General features: G+C 37.3%; 1 long non-coding RNA gene across 1 annotated transcript; it reads left to right on the top strand.

The window, feature by feature from the left end:
• Positions 1-2856: 2856 nt before the first annotated feature.
• On the top strand, positions 2857-11877 carry LOC139126252 (uncharacterized). Its single transcript, XR_011550503.1, has 4 exons — positions 2857-2945; positions 8977-9294; positions 10114-10490; positions 10739-11877. It is a non-coding gene; the product is annotated as an uncharacterized lncRNA (long non-coding RNA).
• The last annotated feature ends 6594 nt before the right edge of the window (positions 11878-18471 follow it).

An 18471-nucleotide genomic window follows, 5' to 3' on the forward strand; every position in this document is an offset into this window, starting at 1 on the left:
GACTGGATTGTTTGTGTTTTAAGACCAAAAGGTCCCAACAAGATCGTAGGAAACTGTCATTATCAAAAGTTATTATATACAACTGACTTCAATGGTGTTACAGCAAGAGTAAACGTATATGGCACAAATGCAATTTTAGGTTAAGAACGACGGATTCCATAGCGTCTTACGCATACGCGCATGCAAACTCTTTACACCGGAAGTAGGTTGTTGGTTTCATTTGGTCTTATTCAGCATCAATTGACCTTGCTGCAGTTTTATGTGGACAGTCCAGTTAAGTATCTATTTGTGGGGGCCTTATTGACCTTTGGCTCAATCAATAGAATGGCCCAACTTCATAGCTCTGCCTGCCATACAGTCACGCCAGGGGAAAATCAGGATATGTTTAAAATTAGCATAATATGACACCCTGTTTTTATTCAGTAAATAACAAGTGTGTAGTTACGTTCAATTATATTAATTTTCAAGACTCAATCATCAGCAGAAGTTATGGGGTCGGTCCGGAAAATATATTTGCTTCCCCACCATACTGACATCCAGATATGTTCAATGTTTTTACAATGTAGTTGGTAGTCAAATATATGAAATATAATTAATTGAAAGATCCAACAGCCACAAAAGACACTGTCCGTACTTGTAACATCATTTACTTTCCATTTCCATGGAAACAGGTATGGTGACTCCCGCTTTTTATTAAAGACTATGTTTGCCAAATACATGAAAATGATATTATTTTTAATGTTTAAATATGAATTTGTTATACTCCATCTTTAAAGCTAAAAATACAAAGACTAACGGGGACTGGAGATGACAGAATTTTAACGTCTTTATATAGGTCTCTTGAAAATAGTACTAGCGCACATCATTTTGCTTTAAGACACAAAATAAAAAAAAATGTTTAAAACGGGATAGCTGCAACATTTCGTGGCAACAGCAATGCTATTACAGTTTTCATCTTCTTTCAGTCAGGATTCTGTAATGAGAAAGTATGTAATGTACAGTTCTTTATCTAATAAGGAACGAAAATTGCTTCAACCTTATATTGATATAATATAGCCTAGCCTATCTCTATCTCCTTTCTCTTGTTGAATGTATCTTCTCAGCTTTTAAATTTCTATTTCTAGAGAAGTATATTTTACTGTCGCATACTTTAAATATTCAAGGTCTACCGAGTACCCCGAGCCGACACTGTTGAAACTGCTACGCTTTATAATTGCTTTGTCTACGAGTTCTTTGCTTACCAAACGGACTAAATTAACCCCTTTGATATTAGCGTTTATTTCGGTCTGTTGTCGACAAATTGCATGGTTAGCCAAACGCTATTAGATTGTCGGTTAAAAGCTAGCCGTCAATGTGAACATAATATTAGCATGGAAATTGGCAGGTATTGCCTGGCGACGGTATTCAGTGCAACCGACAGGTGAACTTTCTTGAAAAGATCAACGTAGTTGTCCATTGTATCTGATATGAAAGTACTTTCCCGTCACTTGTAATCCACTTAGCGTATTATGATATGTACATTGATGTTTTTCATGCAAAAGTATGAAATTTAGAAAGCACTACCCCTTTTACCAGTAGGAATCATGAGTGACAAAACTCCCTTGACTGCTAAATCAATGTTATATTCATTTTATGATCTTCTTTACCATAACTTCTGCTATAAGGTGAAAGGTAACTGCGGATGACGTTTTGACATAATATTCGTGGGTAACGATGGTAAAGTTCTCATATTTGTCATATACCGACATGAACAACAATTGTACCGACTGCCGATGAGCAGAGTGCATTATTTACTTTCCCATTAATCATCTCACACGCCTTTAAAGTGTTAAATGTACCTCTAATCACTTGAATGTATTTAAAATCACTTTTATTTTTTTAGTTCGAATTCGATTGAAACCACCGTATTTTATGCTGGTTCTTTTTAATCTTTCGATACCAGTCATTTTAAGTACAGAAAAATCCCCTCCCTCAAAAAAAACAATCTGAAAACATTTTATATCATGCGTTGTTCTCTCTTTGCGTGAAGATATAAATTTTGTTCACGATAACTTTGACGGGATACTTGCCAATTTTATACTTGAAGGAATATTTCGAATTAGTACAATTTTGTAAAATAATGCTTTTCACATGTTAAAACTTTTGTATATTTTCAGTTTTGTCACTGATGATATTATCTTTGCCACGTAAACGGGCTAACATTAATTCACAACTTGAAAAAACGTGGGCGAAGATTTAAGAATTGTTTATGTATTGTTTTTCGTATCAACACTTAATCATGACACTTAGCCAAAGGCAGACGGTGTACGCAAGTGTTGCTTATTGTGTCGCTAAATGCAGTCGTCTGGAAAAAATATCACTGAAAGACGCACAAACAAATAATAAAGGACCTATTGTCGTATTAACAGGTCTCAAAATCTCAAAGCACTACGATGAATACTGGCAGTGTAATTTTTATTAGTCTAGAATGTCAGTTTTCGGCAATCTTCGTTTATATGAGCTAGTTTACAAGACGTCTATAAATCAAATGGTGATAAGTGTTACCTATGGTACGAGAAAATCTGCCAGTAGATTTTCTCCGGTCTGTTCCTTTGTAAACATTGGGTATTTATGTTGGACTACCATGATAACAGTTCATATCACAGTACGTTATTCCTTTCTAGAGCCTCTCATATTGTGAGAAACGAGTGTGTTCTGCTACCAGACGAATGGATTAGAATCATATCCCACACTTGACACCTTTACCAGCCCCAGTGATTGGTAGTTTTATCGACAACTGGTCATTATAAACTATTTTATCTCGGCAAGACAGTTAAAACTTGGAAGATTGCCAACCGAAACGACAACCCTAAAAGGTGGGCACCTCCTTTCGCGACACTGTGAGGCAGACAGTAGACGCAGTGCATTTTGGGAAAAGCTATTCTCATCAGCATGGTTTGTTGAAGGTAAGTAACGGGTGATCCACTGTCTTTTCTGAAACTTTTTCCAAACCAAATTCACACAATGAGATTGCGTAACCCACTATCAACCCGAGTGGCTCCATTTTGTGAACCCTTTACTTCGGTTTCCTCGATTTGTGTGTGCTATGAAAACGTAGTGGAGTCTGGTCCTCGAAAAAAGGGGCGTGTATAAGTGAAACGACATCGAAACCGCAGATTGAGTAGAAGCAGTACGTCTCGTTTCGAAGTGTACATCAGTCGTTAGAAATGCTACTGGTTTGTCTTACACCTGCACTGCCATAAAGAGAAGGGAATCATAAAAAACACCCATGGTTTTCGTTGACAAAAAAGTGACCTTTGTACTTTGCTTGCGCGCCTGTAAGCACGATTAGCGATGTAAACGATGGGGTAATTCTGCGACCTTTGCCCTAATTATGGCTACCTCCAAATAACCACTCATGATTACTCTTAACCAAACGATAACTGATACATGTATATGCGTCATGTGACAACCAGAATAGCAGTATCGGCATTTCGACATTCAGAGAGACTTTCATAAAATTGTATCTCTGACGGATCGAAAATCATCGCGTAAACTAGACGTTGCCTCAAGTAAGGGTACGATAAAACGACTATCGTAAGTGTCAATTAACAGAATCGTAAAAATACAAACCATGCGGTCTATATAAACACTGTCAACACTTTCTTAGCATATTTTTAATCACTTGTACATTCGACAGAAAGTTGTCAAACGGGGCAAATAATTCACTGGACGTCTTAATTTGTCGCTAAGCTTTTCATCTGTACTCAGTGTCTGGCATCAAAAGTTTGTGCTTTGAAAGTTCGTGAAAAGGGTGGGAAGGAGCGAGGAATTCTATCTCAAGGAAGGAATTTCGTTGCTGAACTTTACTAAACAATCCGAGATGGTACCACAACAGTAAAGATTAGCGAGAGTATCGTCTTTTTATTTGAGACGAATCATTGATAGTGTTGAGCTTCACACAAAGGGTGCCTGGACCTCCCCGGCTAAACCTGGATTAAATATGTGTCATTTAAATTTCTGAACTTATATTTTGACTTCTGGAAAAGGTCATGAGTTGAAATTGATTAAATCAAGGAATTGCCTGATTGTGGGTTCTAGATCATTTTCTTTAATATCTAAATAATGTTATCATAATTTATTGATCTCTGTCAAGCCTTTCCCCTCAACAAAAATACTTATACTAGCAATACAATTCTGCGTTTACAAAGAAGTTGCATGATAACACTTACACTCTGACCCATTGGTAACCTATAGTACAGATTTACAGGAGGGAGTTACAGGGTATGAATACCAATTTTCTAACCTGTTTTGCCGTCAAGTTGAGCGAATAACCCCATTAAGTCTTGGTGATCAGGCAAAACTCAGTCTGGCAACTTGAAGTTTAACGTAGTATTTTATTAGAATGAAAATATAATGAAAAAATAAACGGAAAATTCTAAATTTGAAAAGAAGGCACACTTACGTACTTGATGTTCCTTTCCTGGTTTAGTCATATCCTGACAGATGTGTTTCTCTTCACATGAATCTTGCTGAGAGAAAGAGAGAGAGAGAGAGAGGAGAGAGAGAGAGAGAGAGAGAGAGAGAGAGAGAGAGAGAGTCTGCCAAAATGTGTCGTCATGTTTGTTAATCTATACAACTGTAGTAGTTGTAGTCGTGAAAACACGGCAAAGTTCATGCAGGTGTCACAAGGGCCTTGAACCGGCATGTATGCCAGCTCTACCCTAACTGAATAACACGTGGTCAGTGCCTGTATCAGAAAAGTAGAACGGTAGAACATTCTACCTTTAAAGAAGTCGTCGTGACCTTTTTACCTTTTTGCCCGCTGGGGATTTGCATATAATGACTACAACCAAGTTTCTCCTGCTTTTTAGAGGTGTTATATATCTTTACGTGCCGTAGGAGTTTGTCACCTACGACTGTGAGGTCAGCGATGAACCCCAGATGAGTTTGCCCAGATGAGTTTGAGTGGTGTGACCCCGTCACAGTTTGCATGAGTTTGTGCCCCGTGTGCGCTAAAGCGATAAATACATTACTAGTGTCGCAAAGATTAACTTCTCCCAAGGCAAACATTTTTAAAGGGTCGTAGTGTCCCGAGCACGTTGAAATGGTTATTCAAGCACCTGTCAAATGCCCTACATACACTGTACCAGCGTCATGCCAGTGCCCCTCGGTGTGAGAAAGATAAACAAACACCAATATGGACTTTTCGAATGTACTCTGCACTATTGGTACAAAGCATAACGAATCATAGCAGAAAAGACGAGATGTCCCTACATGTCACGGTTCTCCGATAATTGTGACCTAAACTAAACATATGTACGGATGCATTCAGTACAACTTTGATGCCAAACCCTTGAGTGAACATGTTACTGTATTTGCGAAGATTCTAGATCTATATCAACACTTGAGACACAAAAGGAAAAATTAAAATTATGGGCATGGTTGAGATTAAATTGAAAAGGGTCCATTCTATTCATTCCTGAAGACATGGCACTTATTCGACGAATAAATCGTTATATTTTGAGATAATAAGATAATTACATAAAGTAATCATTTGCTCTTGTTATCTTGTGACATGTTCAGTTGAGCTCTGACACGATTTGTCATTGGCAGATATTTCTATAGGAATCCTCAGATATCTTATATTTCGAAGTATTCAAAGGTCACACTAGGATAGAGTCTAAGGCTTGAGAGGCTAGCTAGACCCGCCCCGTTAACATTTTTCAAGACGGTAGGCTACGTTTGGCGTTGTTAGAGCTTGTCTCTGTGCCGAGGGCAAGAACAGCTGCATTGCTATCCTGTGTATTCTGAGTTGTGGATTTGTACGACCGTAAGTGACAGCCATGAAACAGACTTGAGAGAGTCATGTTATCGTATTCCCGTCATCGTAAAGTACAATTACAACAGCATCATCAAAAATCTCCGAATTACCGGGACAGACATTTTATCTTTGTAAGAAGTCCTTGAAGTGATCTTATGGGTAGACATAGGTTTTAGCGTTAAATTGTTAATACCTACTGCAATCCTGGGAATATTTTTGCACTTTACGACATTGAACAGATCTCTAAAAGTCACCAGCGCGTCGGTCGCACCTGCAGTTCAATCAGGGGTCGAATTATTTGATTCTGTGTACGAATCTCGTACACTCAAATGTCAAAATGAAAGGCCAAGTGCATAGTTAACAATCATGTCTCAATTTACGGTCAACGGTCAATTATTAGTATGATGCCTATCAGCTCTCCTTATAGCGTATTAATAATATGAGGTGTCATATGTTGTTGGTCTAGTCATGTGATTTAGAGAAAGAGCTGATTGTGTTATCGTTCATTGAAAGCACTGATTCAAACTCCTTATCACTACATTTTTATCTTGCCGCTGAGCACTTTATATTTGCCAGTCAGAAAGTTTCTGTTTTGCTAAGTATGTGCTTAACAGCTATGCTTGTCCATGTAGTTTGCCCTAGACGACTTTCTAACACTATCCTTGTTCCAATTATCAAAGACAAAAATAGTGATATTACAGATAAAAACAATTATCGTCCTGTTGCACTTTCCACTATTGCTTCTAAAATAATTGAACTTGTTTTATTGCGTCACATTGATTCTTATCTGGGAACGACTGATAACCAATTTGGTTTTAAGTCAGGACATTCCACTGATATGTGCGTCTTTATTTTGAAGGAAATTATCAATTATTATAGACAACATGGTAGTAATGTATTTATCACATTTATGGACGCCTCTAAGGCTTTTGACAGAGTGAACCATTGGACGCTTTTCAAGAAATTAATTCAACGTAAAATTCCCATTTACCTTGTCAGATTTCTTGTCAAATGGTATCGAACTCAAACTATTATTATTCGTTGGGGTACATGTTTATCTGAGGGTTTTACTGTCACTAACGGTGTAAAGCAAGGTGGTATTTTATCACCAAAGCTCTTTAATATCTATATTGATAATTTGAGTGTTCTCTTATCAAACTTGAATACTGGCTGTAATATTGGTGGCATTTTGTTAATCACTTAATGTACGCGGATGATATCTGCTTGATTAGTCCTTCTGTCAAAGGTACACAAAAGTTAATAGATCTCTGTACTCATTATAGTGATATTCATGACATCATTTTCAACAGTAAAAAGACTAACTGTATGTGCGTGTTTGCGAATCACAGTAAGATTCGGCGCATTCCATGTGTGTATCTGAACGGGGTTAAATTAACCTTTGTTGTTAAGAAAAACATCTAGGGTTCGTGTTAACTGACCATTTCAGAGATGATGATGACATTGAGCGGCAGACGAGATATTTTTACGTAGTAGCGAATATGCTAATGAGAAAATTCCACATGTGTACTTTTCATGTTAAATGCATTCTATTTAAAGCGTATTGTTATCAGTTGTATGGGGGACCAATATGGAATAGCTATTATGCAAATGTCTTGAGAAAATTGAAAGTTGCTTACAATAATGCTGCACGACTGTTATTGGGTTATGAGAAACGGAGCAGCGCGAGTCTAATGTTTGTATCTAACAGAATAAGCAACTTTGATGCTCTTCTGAGAAATCAGATAAACAGCCTGAGACAAAGACTTTTGAAAAGTAGCAATGCAATTGTACGAAATGTATGTAAATCATTGTACTTCAACTCAGAGATGGTAAAACACTGGAATAAGTTACTCTATGTTTAAATGTCTGTTTAAAAAGAAACCCATTGGATTATGTATGTAGATATAATCAATTTTTCTATCTTTTCAACCATAATTTAATTTTGTAACTGAATTTTCATACTATTGCCTTATTTGACTATTATATGGACGCTCAAGTCCGAAATAAAGATATAATAATAATAATAAAAAACATACATTTTTATAGCCTTATGATCAGATGCCTCTATTTCATTTTCCGAAGGTTGCACGATCGATTGCCGATCACCAAAGCAAGAATAAGAACGGGGTTGGTGCAAGTATTTCGCCGTATGCAACTCTGTCAGTGCATATTCATATAGGCGCTTTGTGAGTAGCGAAACACTAGCAATGTCTGCCAGCAAATGAAAAAAAAAAACAAAACAAAACGCAGAATGTTGATTTTCACACAGATTCCTGATCGTAGTTGTGAATATTGTCGTTTTTTATGCAATTGTGTATTTCCTAAATTTACGTACACCTCAGCCTGCACAATAGTAGTCGACAAGGGATGATGATTGCGACGAATTTGATGATTAATGTGATGGTGGTACAGTTAATAGTATTGTAAGGACGATGTTGATTAAGTTGATTACGAAAATATTTGTATGACTGACACATATTCAATACTTTCATCGCTGTGATTAAAATTGCATGGCTCAATTCGTATAAGATTATGATTCAGTGAAATATAACATGTCATAGAGGACGCCTAGGCGACGTTTGTTTATTACGAGACATTATAACTTGTTTTTAGTAAGAGATCAGTGAGATTGATGAGAATGTTTGGGCGAGTTTGCGTATGGATACGATTCGTTAAGCACTATACAATAGTAGCACTCACAATTGAACGCTAGTCTCTACTGAAAACTGATCGATTTGACACGTGATAAAATTTCAATGTTAAACATTTTTATCCAGCCATATGCAGGAAGTCAACCATGGCATAATGCAGAAGACTTTAAGGCTCGGGTTGTGTCCTATCACATATCTAAGAGTTAATGAACATACATTGTATCCACAGAAGCTCTCATATAGCAATGATTAAACGTTGCTTAATTTACTGCACTGACGATACTTGCTAGCGGGAACAAAGGAGAGTGTCACCATCTGACACGTATCATTTATTAAGCCGGATATCGCTATCACTCACTCTACTGGACTGTTAAAGATTACTTAAAGATATGCAAATCTTATTTGAAAGTCACAAAAGAAAAAAAAAGTTTCAGTTATGATGACCGGATGTAGTAAAACTTGTCGTAAGAAGAAAGAGCATATTACACTACTTATATGTCTCATTATATTTTTCGTTTCTAGGCTTTCAAGAAGTACAGGTGCAGACTGCATGCCGTATACTTTACTCACTATCAACGCTTGCGATATATTTAACGTGATTTCTTGCCGGTAAATTCGTCAGATGACGTTTCTGCAAGCGACCCCTTAATAAAACCATCGTACTAGTCTGAAGGGACTGTTCCAAGGCTGTCAATGGTACACCTCAAGTTTAAAGCCTAAATAGCTTGTTCTTTTCAGTGAAAATTCAGATTTGAAGATAGTCGATTTTAAAGATGGCAGACAGTTGCTGTAATGCACTTTCATTGTATTGCTTCCTGTTCCATATGTTTTTTACGACAGGTGAGTAAATCAAACCGCTCTCTAACTCTGCTTTAACAGTAACTATCAATGCTACACAGATGATTAAGTTTTAATAGACGCTACGTAACTGTGGTCCTGTAGATTGTCACCGTAAGATGAAATTTCACATATATTTTGGTGACTTCAACTTCTTCGGTAATAATCTTTGATTTAAACAAATATTTCTAATGAAGAATTAACTCACCATAAAAAAGTATATACTCAAGCAACAGCATATAATCGTGTGCTGTGTTGTTTAAAATCAAAATCAAATCTTCCAAAATCATTAAAAAGTACAAATGCGCTCATCATACCTTGTAATAAAGAAACTTTACACAATGACAAAGGATGACTTGGTCCAAAGCTATTTATAATACGAAATACAATCACCTGTAATTTCAGTTTTGAATCTCGCGTTCTTGACACGACTTGAAAATCGTTTTTACATGAACGTTTATTTCCTGTCATTATTTTCCGAAAACTGCGTTATTCAAAAGCAATACGTAGACTTGTCAACGTTTGACAGTGTGTGACGGTGTCAAAGGTCAATTCCTTAAAATCAGCGAAAGACTTTTCTCACTCGTATCGCTTCTAATAATCAACCATTCTATTATTGAGGAGAGTACAGATATCTAGGAAACTAAAGAATTCCCGCATTTTGTTATCAACCATTTGCAAAGAATTGTACTTTTTAGTGGTGAAGGTGTAGGGCTTGCTCTGATTCTCGTCTTTGTAGAACAACAAACACGGAAAATTTATATTACCCTGGCTTCTCATGGTACAATCATCATCTGTTACTTATTGGTTTTGTTTTCTTAGGATTGGAAAGTGAAGTTCTGAAAGTACACCCTGGTAACGTGGAATATGTCGTGAACGAAGGATCCCAATTATTGGTCGCTTTTGTGGTTGAAACCAACCGTGCAATCAGCGAGAATGACAGAATTGACGTGGAAATGTCGTATAATTCAAGTGTCACCATCGACGAAAGTTTATCGCTTGAGGTCACTTCATTCAGCGTTGGTAACTACAGCGTTTATTTGCAGATCAACCAAGGCAACATTTCATGACATTCGGGATCGATAGTGTCAGCAAAGCAGTCCAAGGAGAGTATGAAGTAAGGATTCACATTGTGGAAGAGGATTCCCGTCTTATCGTGTCTCAAGGACATACAAAATTTAACGTCACTATTCGACAGGGTAAGTGTTAAGAATACATACAGGTCCTTTAATTTTACCAAGCATTTTAACCTTAGAATGGTACCTATTCACCTCTCTCTCTGTCTCTCTCTGTTTCTCTCTCTCTCTCTCTTCTCTCTCTCTCTCTCTCTCTCTCTCTCTCTCTCTCTCTCTCTCTCTCTCTCTCTCTTCGTACGACTATCTTGTAAGCACTTTCAGAAGGTCTTTTTATTAGGATCTGATTTATACATTTCTTCTCTGCACAACAGATAAGGAGACTGCGCAAGTCACTGCAAGTTATCGAAGACACCGGATGAGCTGGCATCGCTATTCAAGAAGTTACCACCGTAAAAGAAATCATGTCAGTGGTAACGCACAATAATAAAACAAAAAACAACCGAGTAAGAATCGAAAAATACTATCTTGTGATTTTCTCGTTGCTAAAGAATTATCTTCATCGTGTAATGGGATATTTCATATACATGTGCGAAATTCTTTCCATTGATGTCGCATATACTGTAGCAGATATCGGAATGACTGTTATTTAGATGCAAGTGACGAACAATACTGCAATGGCGCAGTATTGTGACGGATCGGACTTTGTGCCATTAACTGAATTGATGTGTCACGTGATTTATAATTAAGCCAGGAATAGACACAAAAAGACATTCTGAACACTCTTGGCGGAGTAGAAGTCTTGTTTATAGAACATAGTGAATGAGGATGGGAGTTATTCATCGATCTGTTTCCAGTTACAATTGACAACATTTTCACTTGACATTTCATACCATTAAACTGAGAAATCACATATTTTTTGCATTGGTTGATCAACTAGCCAGGCGAGCAACCGAAGCATCAGAGGCAATATTTATCTAAAAAAGTTGCCAAGAAATCCTGTCATGCGGCTCGTACCACCATCCTCACAATTGAATGTGCGACTTTTATTCGCATCTTCTAAATAATAGAAATACTTTTATTTGACGTCCGTATAGAATGCAATGTACCGTAAAGCCGCTATGACTCAAATAAGACCCATGTTAAACGCATATGCGATTTAACAGCCTAAGAAGAAGAAAGAAGTACTTTTAAAAATATTTCGTGTTTTTTTGTAATATAGAATACCACTACATTTTCTTGCTAATCTACAAAAGGTGCGTGAAAATGCGACTTAGTAGCAATGCATATACGACATATGGTGTGAAACACGCCCAACGCTTATTAACAAATGAATTCTTGTTGGGTTCAGTTTTCAACCATATAACACAGGAAATCACATACATCCGCATTATGTTGACAAGATTAGACTAGACTCTATAGGTTAACATTACTTTTGATGCATAACAGGAAATTGTGATTTACGAAATGTTAAAAAAAAACACAATAAAAAAACTATGTTTTAATGATTTTAGCACACGGACCCTGGAGCTGCCACGTTTCTGAAGTGTTTGCTACACTAAGAAATACCCAAGCAACGGTCAAAGGTAACCAAGCTACACCAAAGTGTGAAAAGTACAGTATACAGAAAACGGAAACAGAAGAAAGAATCGTTTGTGTGTTATGTCACATGCAGGTTAAAACTCTTTGCCTGAAGTCAAACAAAAATTACGAAGCCGTAAGTTTATTATCGTTACGAGATTTGCATCTCGTAAAAGTAAGCTCCCGGTTACAAGATTCTGTGGTGTACGGGTTCGTGATTCCGTTTGGTGTGTCTGCAGACACATACTATGACCGAGTTTTTCAGTCTAATACCAACCAACTTTCATCAGCTACAGAAATCATCATCCAATAATGTGTTAGGGAAGCCTAATGAAAAGAACATTAGACAAAACTGTCGAAGTAGGTTGTGAAGTTCACTGTTCTGGTACCATTTCTGACTCACAAATGTTCACAAATGTTCTGACTTTTCGTTGTAGCCATAAAACTGCTCTTTTGACCGTACATGACGTTCAGTCGATAAAAATGTCTTTTACCCATACCTCTTGAAGTCAAACACCAACTCTCAGCCGATAATGAATGGCCATAGACATTACTCAGTTCATTTTCATGTTGACAGTTAGAGGGGCGTTAGCAAATGACAGTACCAGTTGCAAGAATTTAGTGCGCAGGCTTTTCTTGTAACCACGGTAAACACAGGAATTCAGCGATATTTAACTCGATCTCGACCTCGTGACACGAAATACGATGTCCCAGATGTCAACGTCCCAAATCTACGTTAATCTCTTCCTTAAAGGGACAAAGTCAGCCATTCTTCATGAATATTGTTTGAGACGAGATACTAATTGTTTGACATGTTGAAAGATAATGAATGGGTGACCATGCATATATTCAACCCCGCTTTTAGACACGATACATGAAACAATGGCGAAAATAAATTGATGGCCATAACCATTAATTCATTTTTGCGATGGTTTCATCTAATTGGTTTAAAAGCGGGGTCGAATATATGCATGGTCACCAATTTATTCAGTGTCTTTCAAAATGTCAAACAAAATTCATGAAAAATGGCTGACTTTGTCCCTTTAAAGGAGATTGTTTAACATCCGGGATATGTTGATCCACATTCACCGCGACCCGTTCACTCGGCACGGCAACGTTGGCAGGATAGGTTAGAGGACCAGCAGGGCAACTCGAGATTGGTGAATCGAGACTTGTGTTATTACGTTCTCTTGATAAACGTAGCCTGGTCTAAACTCTAACAGTCAGTCTTGTGACTCAATTCATACATATATACAACATTTCATGATGCCACGAGAAGAGTAAGACAAGTTTTAATGTTGTGAATTCGGAGTTTCATTGAAAGATGCTTTAGGATCTCTACGAAGGTCGAATTGGTAAATGATAGTTTTAGTCCAACAGATCTCAAAATCTTATCTACGTTAATGACCATACTCCATTTCCTGTAGTCATGTCTCACTTGCTCACGCCCCGTTTTCGGCGTTGAAAATCGTTTAAGGTCGTGTCTCTTATGGTGTGCCTGGTATGATTTCTACGACAACAATTGTAATGACTACGCCTAGTCCCCAAAACAGACACAGACAAATATTAAATAAAAAAGAAAATAATAACGCATTTCGCGAAGTACAGCCAACACAATAACATTGGGTATTGATCAGTGTTCACTTATCACCATCGTCAATATCTGCTTGTTTATGTGAATAACACGTTTCTATCAGAACACGATAACTTGTTATGGCACCTCCAGCAAGTTGTGGATCGATAAGAGCTTGTTTGTATGGAAGCGAACAAAGTTTATCAAACTAAAGATAGTTATCTATACAAACGAGCGTACCGTGCTTATTTATGAGCCCCTTGAATCACGGTTTAACCCCGGAGTGACCGCGCTTGTATGCAAACGCATTTTCATGGTAAAGACATCAAGGCAGATGTGGAACACGTAATTTTAGTATTGTAGCGATATAGAAGTCATTGTTCTTTATGGAAACGTCAAAGGATAAGGACCGCAATGATGGGGACAATATAGCTTGAAGTCGGTGAGTGTGTGTACATATATATAGACATGTCATCAAGTTGAAATGCATCAATGTCACTTTTGTGTGAAATGTTTTGACTAAAATTACTGCATTACAATGCTACGCTGTCTTCACAGACTAGTAAAGAGCATGAGCGTGTGTTAGGACCCTAAACGTGTCCCTGACTTCATGATTCAAAGGTGTCCCAATGCAAAATGTTCAGTAAGGGGACCGTTTCAGTTTTACGGCCTGGGGGAGGCGGCAAAATTTGTCACCGGTGTTCAAAAAAAAATACAGGACCCCCCCCCCCCGTGCATTTTTCATGAAAAAAAGATGACCCCCTTTTGTCAGACGAAGAAAATTGATGAACCCCCCCCCCCCCCCCCCCGCTGAAAAATAACCAAAACCCATATGTCAAATTTACCCGCACGGTTTGGATTTGAACTCCGGTACGCGGCGCACTTTATTCGTGTAGCAGAGATGCCAGTGCACAAACTTCTCAGCCACATCCATTGAAACGTCTGTTAATAGGACGACTGTAAGGCAATTTTTAACTACATTTCCATGGACAACTTATGTCCAAGGACATTTTATAAAGTAAACTTTATTGGAGTGGTTCGCCAGAGCCAGCCCTACGGTTAAGAGGGTCATGGGCCATTACGTCAAGTCAGCTTTATTCTAGTGGGCCACCAAATGTGGCCCGCCGGTAAAGAGGGTCGATCATGGCCATTGCATAAAGTAAACTTTACTGGACAGGGATGCTGAAGGCGTCCGGCCATTAAGATTGTCACTTGGTACTACATAAAGTCAATTTATTGTAGTGGGCCGCCGCAGGCGGCCCGCCAGTAAAGAGGGTCGATCATGGCCATTGCATGAAGTAAACCAATTGGAGTGGGCCACCAAAGGCGTCTGCCCGTTAAGAGGGCAATGGGTAATACGTAAGGTATATTTATGTATAAGGTGAACTTTATTGTTGGTATTACGTTTTTGAAAATGTGGTGACCCCCTTTCCTACTAATGAAAAAGCCGTGGCGGGATTCCAAAAATACGATGACCCCCTGGATTTTGCCGGGCCCCCCTGCCGTAAAAACTGAACGGTCCCTAAGATACGGGGTTAAACTCAAGTATGATAATACCCACGGCATAATGGGACGCTTTCGCAGTTACGTGTACATTTTTGAAGTAATATCAGCTGCGTGCTATTTGATAATTCTAGTTGGATAAAAATATACGAATTGGGGCTGAGGAAAGAATTAACAATGGAGAGGGCTTATATAACAATTGTGACATTTGCGTGCCTGAGGTGTAAACTCTGGCAAGTGCATATGTGCTAATGCGTGGAGTGAAGGCGAAAGGCAGAGTATATGTGATAAATAGACTACGTCTCGGCCGAGATAAAACTGTCGCGATAACTGTACTAGTAGAGTAAAATCGCACTCACGAGATTACGGCGGCTTCATTAATTACTTAGGGGTGGCCGAAAGATAAACGGGTGTTCCATCATGTGCGATATGATCCTCCCCATAAAGTCTTTATCTAAAATGTGTCCCTTCTCCTTTCTAATTTATAAAACATGATCCCCCCGTTCCAAAGTTGGAAGCTTGAAATGCGGGTACCACCTTACAGAACTACTTTGCCCCGAAGACTTTCATGTTAACCTTATCTATAACTTGCTTATTAATCCCAATGAACGTCGTCCGGTGGTACTTAATGGTTTGGTTATGTTCATGAGTCTGTGTTTGCGTCCGTGCGTCCGTTTACGCAAATTTCTCAGACTTTATGCCTGAAGTGATTTCATTTAAACTGGACACAAGAGTTACTCCTTACATCATACATTTGCATGTCGATTTGTTATGTGATAAAATCCAACATGGCTGCATTGTCCATATTGTTACAAATTCTCATGTCGAGAGCCATAACTTCGGCACGTCTCCGCCGATTTTATTCAAAGTTTGTACAACGACTTTGATCAGTGCATACATATGCTTTGTTTTACGATACGATCCAAAATGGACGCGTGAGGGCCATTCTGTTTCAATTTTTTCATATCCGGAGCCATTAACCAAGACATGTCTCAACCGCTTTTATTCAAAAAATCGTACAACGAAATTGACCTATGTCATATATATTCAAATTATGTTTCACTATTCAATCAAAAATGGCCACAATGCGATTTTATTCAAAGTTTGTACAAGGACATTGACCAATGTCATACATATGCACTTTGATTTTTTACGATACGATCCAATATAGCCACTATGCGGCCATTTTGTTACGATTTTTTCATGTCCGGAGCAATAACTCAGACATGTCTCAACTGATTTTTTTTTCAAGTTTGGTACAAGGACATTTACCTGTGTCCTACATATACACGTCAATTGGTTTAACTGTACAATCAAATCTGGCTGCCTGGTGACCATTTTGTTACGTTTTGTCCGTGTCTGGAGCCGTGACTCTGACACATATAAACCAATTTCAGTCAAAGTTAGTACAAGGACATTTATCAAATAATATGTTATACATGAGCATGTCGATTGGGTTTACAATCCTATACAAAATGGCTGCCTGGTGGCCATTTTGTTACGATTTTTTCATGGGCAGAGCCACAATTCAGACATATTTCAACCAATATCATTCAAAGTTGGTACAGGACATTGACCTATGTCATAAATATGCACATCATGTCAATTAACCGCTAAATTTAATTTAATGAATTTTCGTAATTAACCTAATGTGTCAAGACAAAGTACATCAAATTTCACGAAACTTGGTAATATTCAGCTGTAATATTCAGCTCACATTGCTGTAACTGAGTAAATTAAGACATTCATCAGTGCCATGTAAATTAATTTTAATTTTGATAATTTGATATCATGATTGAATATTTAATGAACTTTCCTAATTAGAGTGATATGTCAAGAAATACTCTTTGATTTTGATGAAACTTGGTATATATGTTGATCTCACAGTGTCGTAATACAATTCAAATACTCTTAGCAGTTTCGTTAAAATTAATTGCTAATTTTCACATCCATATTGAATTTTGCAGGGTATCAAACTTTATGAAATTTGGTACAGGTGATAATCTGTTAGTATTATAATAGGATAAAAAAATTTTGGCAACATCCTGTCGATTAATTATTAGTTGACTCATTCAATGACTTTTTGTAATTGGGGTGGCAGCCGAGATTGGTTTTACATTTTCAGCACATGGAACTCATTCTCGGCCATTAACCCCAATCTGTATCGCAGTATCTTTAATTACACACCCAATAAAAGAAGAGGACGTGTAATCAAAGTACCCATTAACAAGTGTGGACTGTGTCATCAACGATGATTTGTTCTTCAAACTTTGCCCTAATTTTTCATATTATAATCATATATGGTCTTATTACTCTTGCTAAAAGATATTTCTCCTTATTATTAACTCATATGGAGCACTGCTAATTCGAATAAATTGCTTGCCTCTTGCAATTCCATGCCTCTAGAAGTGGCATTTTTATCCGGTATGTCTCATATTTGTTTCTCACATATGCACCTCTAACCACCTTGATCTAGTCAAGTACATTCATATCAATAATATAGCATTCACAAGTGCGCAAATGTAATTAGCTTTGTATGGGAAAAATATTGTTTCTAGTTTCCCCTTGGACACCCATGTATAGTGAACTGACATTTTATGCCAATACTATATTGATTGTACAAATATGCACACTTATCCACCCTAATCTAGTCAATTATATTCATATATACTTTCAAAAACATATATAAATGTACTTATTTACCCAATGTTGTATCAGGGAAAATCGTAATTTTGGATGAAATTTGATAACTATTCTAGTACACATGCAATTATTATCATATCCCTGTAGTCAAGCCGAGTACATTGATATTTGAAATTAGCAATCCATGATGACTAACGCCATAAGTATCTAGAAAGCCGTTATTAGCACAGAGGGGTATATGTGACAGCAAGGATATATCATATATAATATCATTTTAAATAATATGTAAGAGCATTAGTCATTCACTGGAATTTTATTTAACTATTTTCTCTGGAACATTAAATCCGCTAAATTAAATCCCAGTGAAAATGTTAAATCAGCAATAGTACCTGTTTTACTGGCAAAATCACTGAACTTAAATCTTAGTGAAATACCTAAAACATCAAAATAGTGAAATTATATCCTCGTGAAAATTAATGATTTTACAGTATATCATATCTCATACAAATACTTAGAAAGATAAATAGATAGATAGATAGATAGATAGATAGATAGATAGATAGATAGATAGATAGATAGATAGATAGATAGATAGATACTAGATAGATAGATAGATAGATAGATAGATAGATAGATAGATAGATAGATAGATAGATAGATAGACAGTTTTACACACAACATGTCAGTGTCATCCGTACCATCGTAATGAACACATTGATATATTAAACCTAAAAGCTGAAGTGTATGCACTGTGAGACAGCTTATATAATCCACTTTAAAGGAACATTGTAAAGAGGTTTTAAAAGT

Source organism: Ptychodera flava, assembly GCF_041260155.1.
Source record: "Ptychodera flava strain L36383 chromosome 3 unlocalized genomic scaffold, AS_Pfla_20210202 Scaffold_27__1_contigs__length_13241970_pilon, whole genome shotgun sequence".
Classification (NCBI taxonomy): Eukaryota; Metazoa; Hemichordata; class Enteropneusta; family Ptychoderidae; genus Ptychodera; species Ptychodera flava.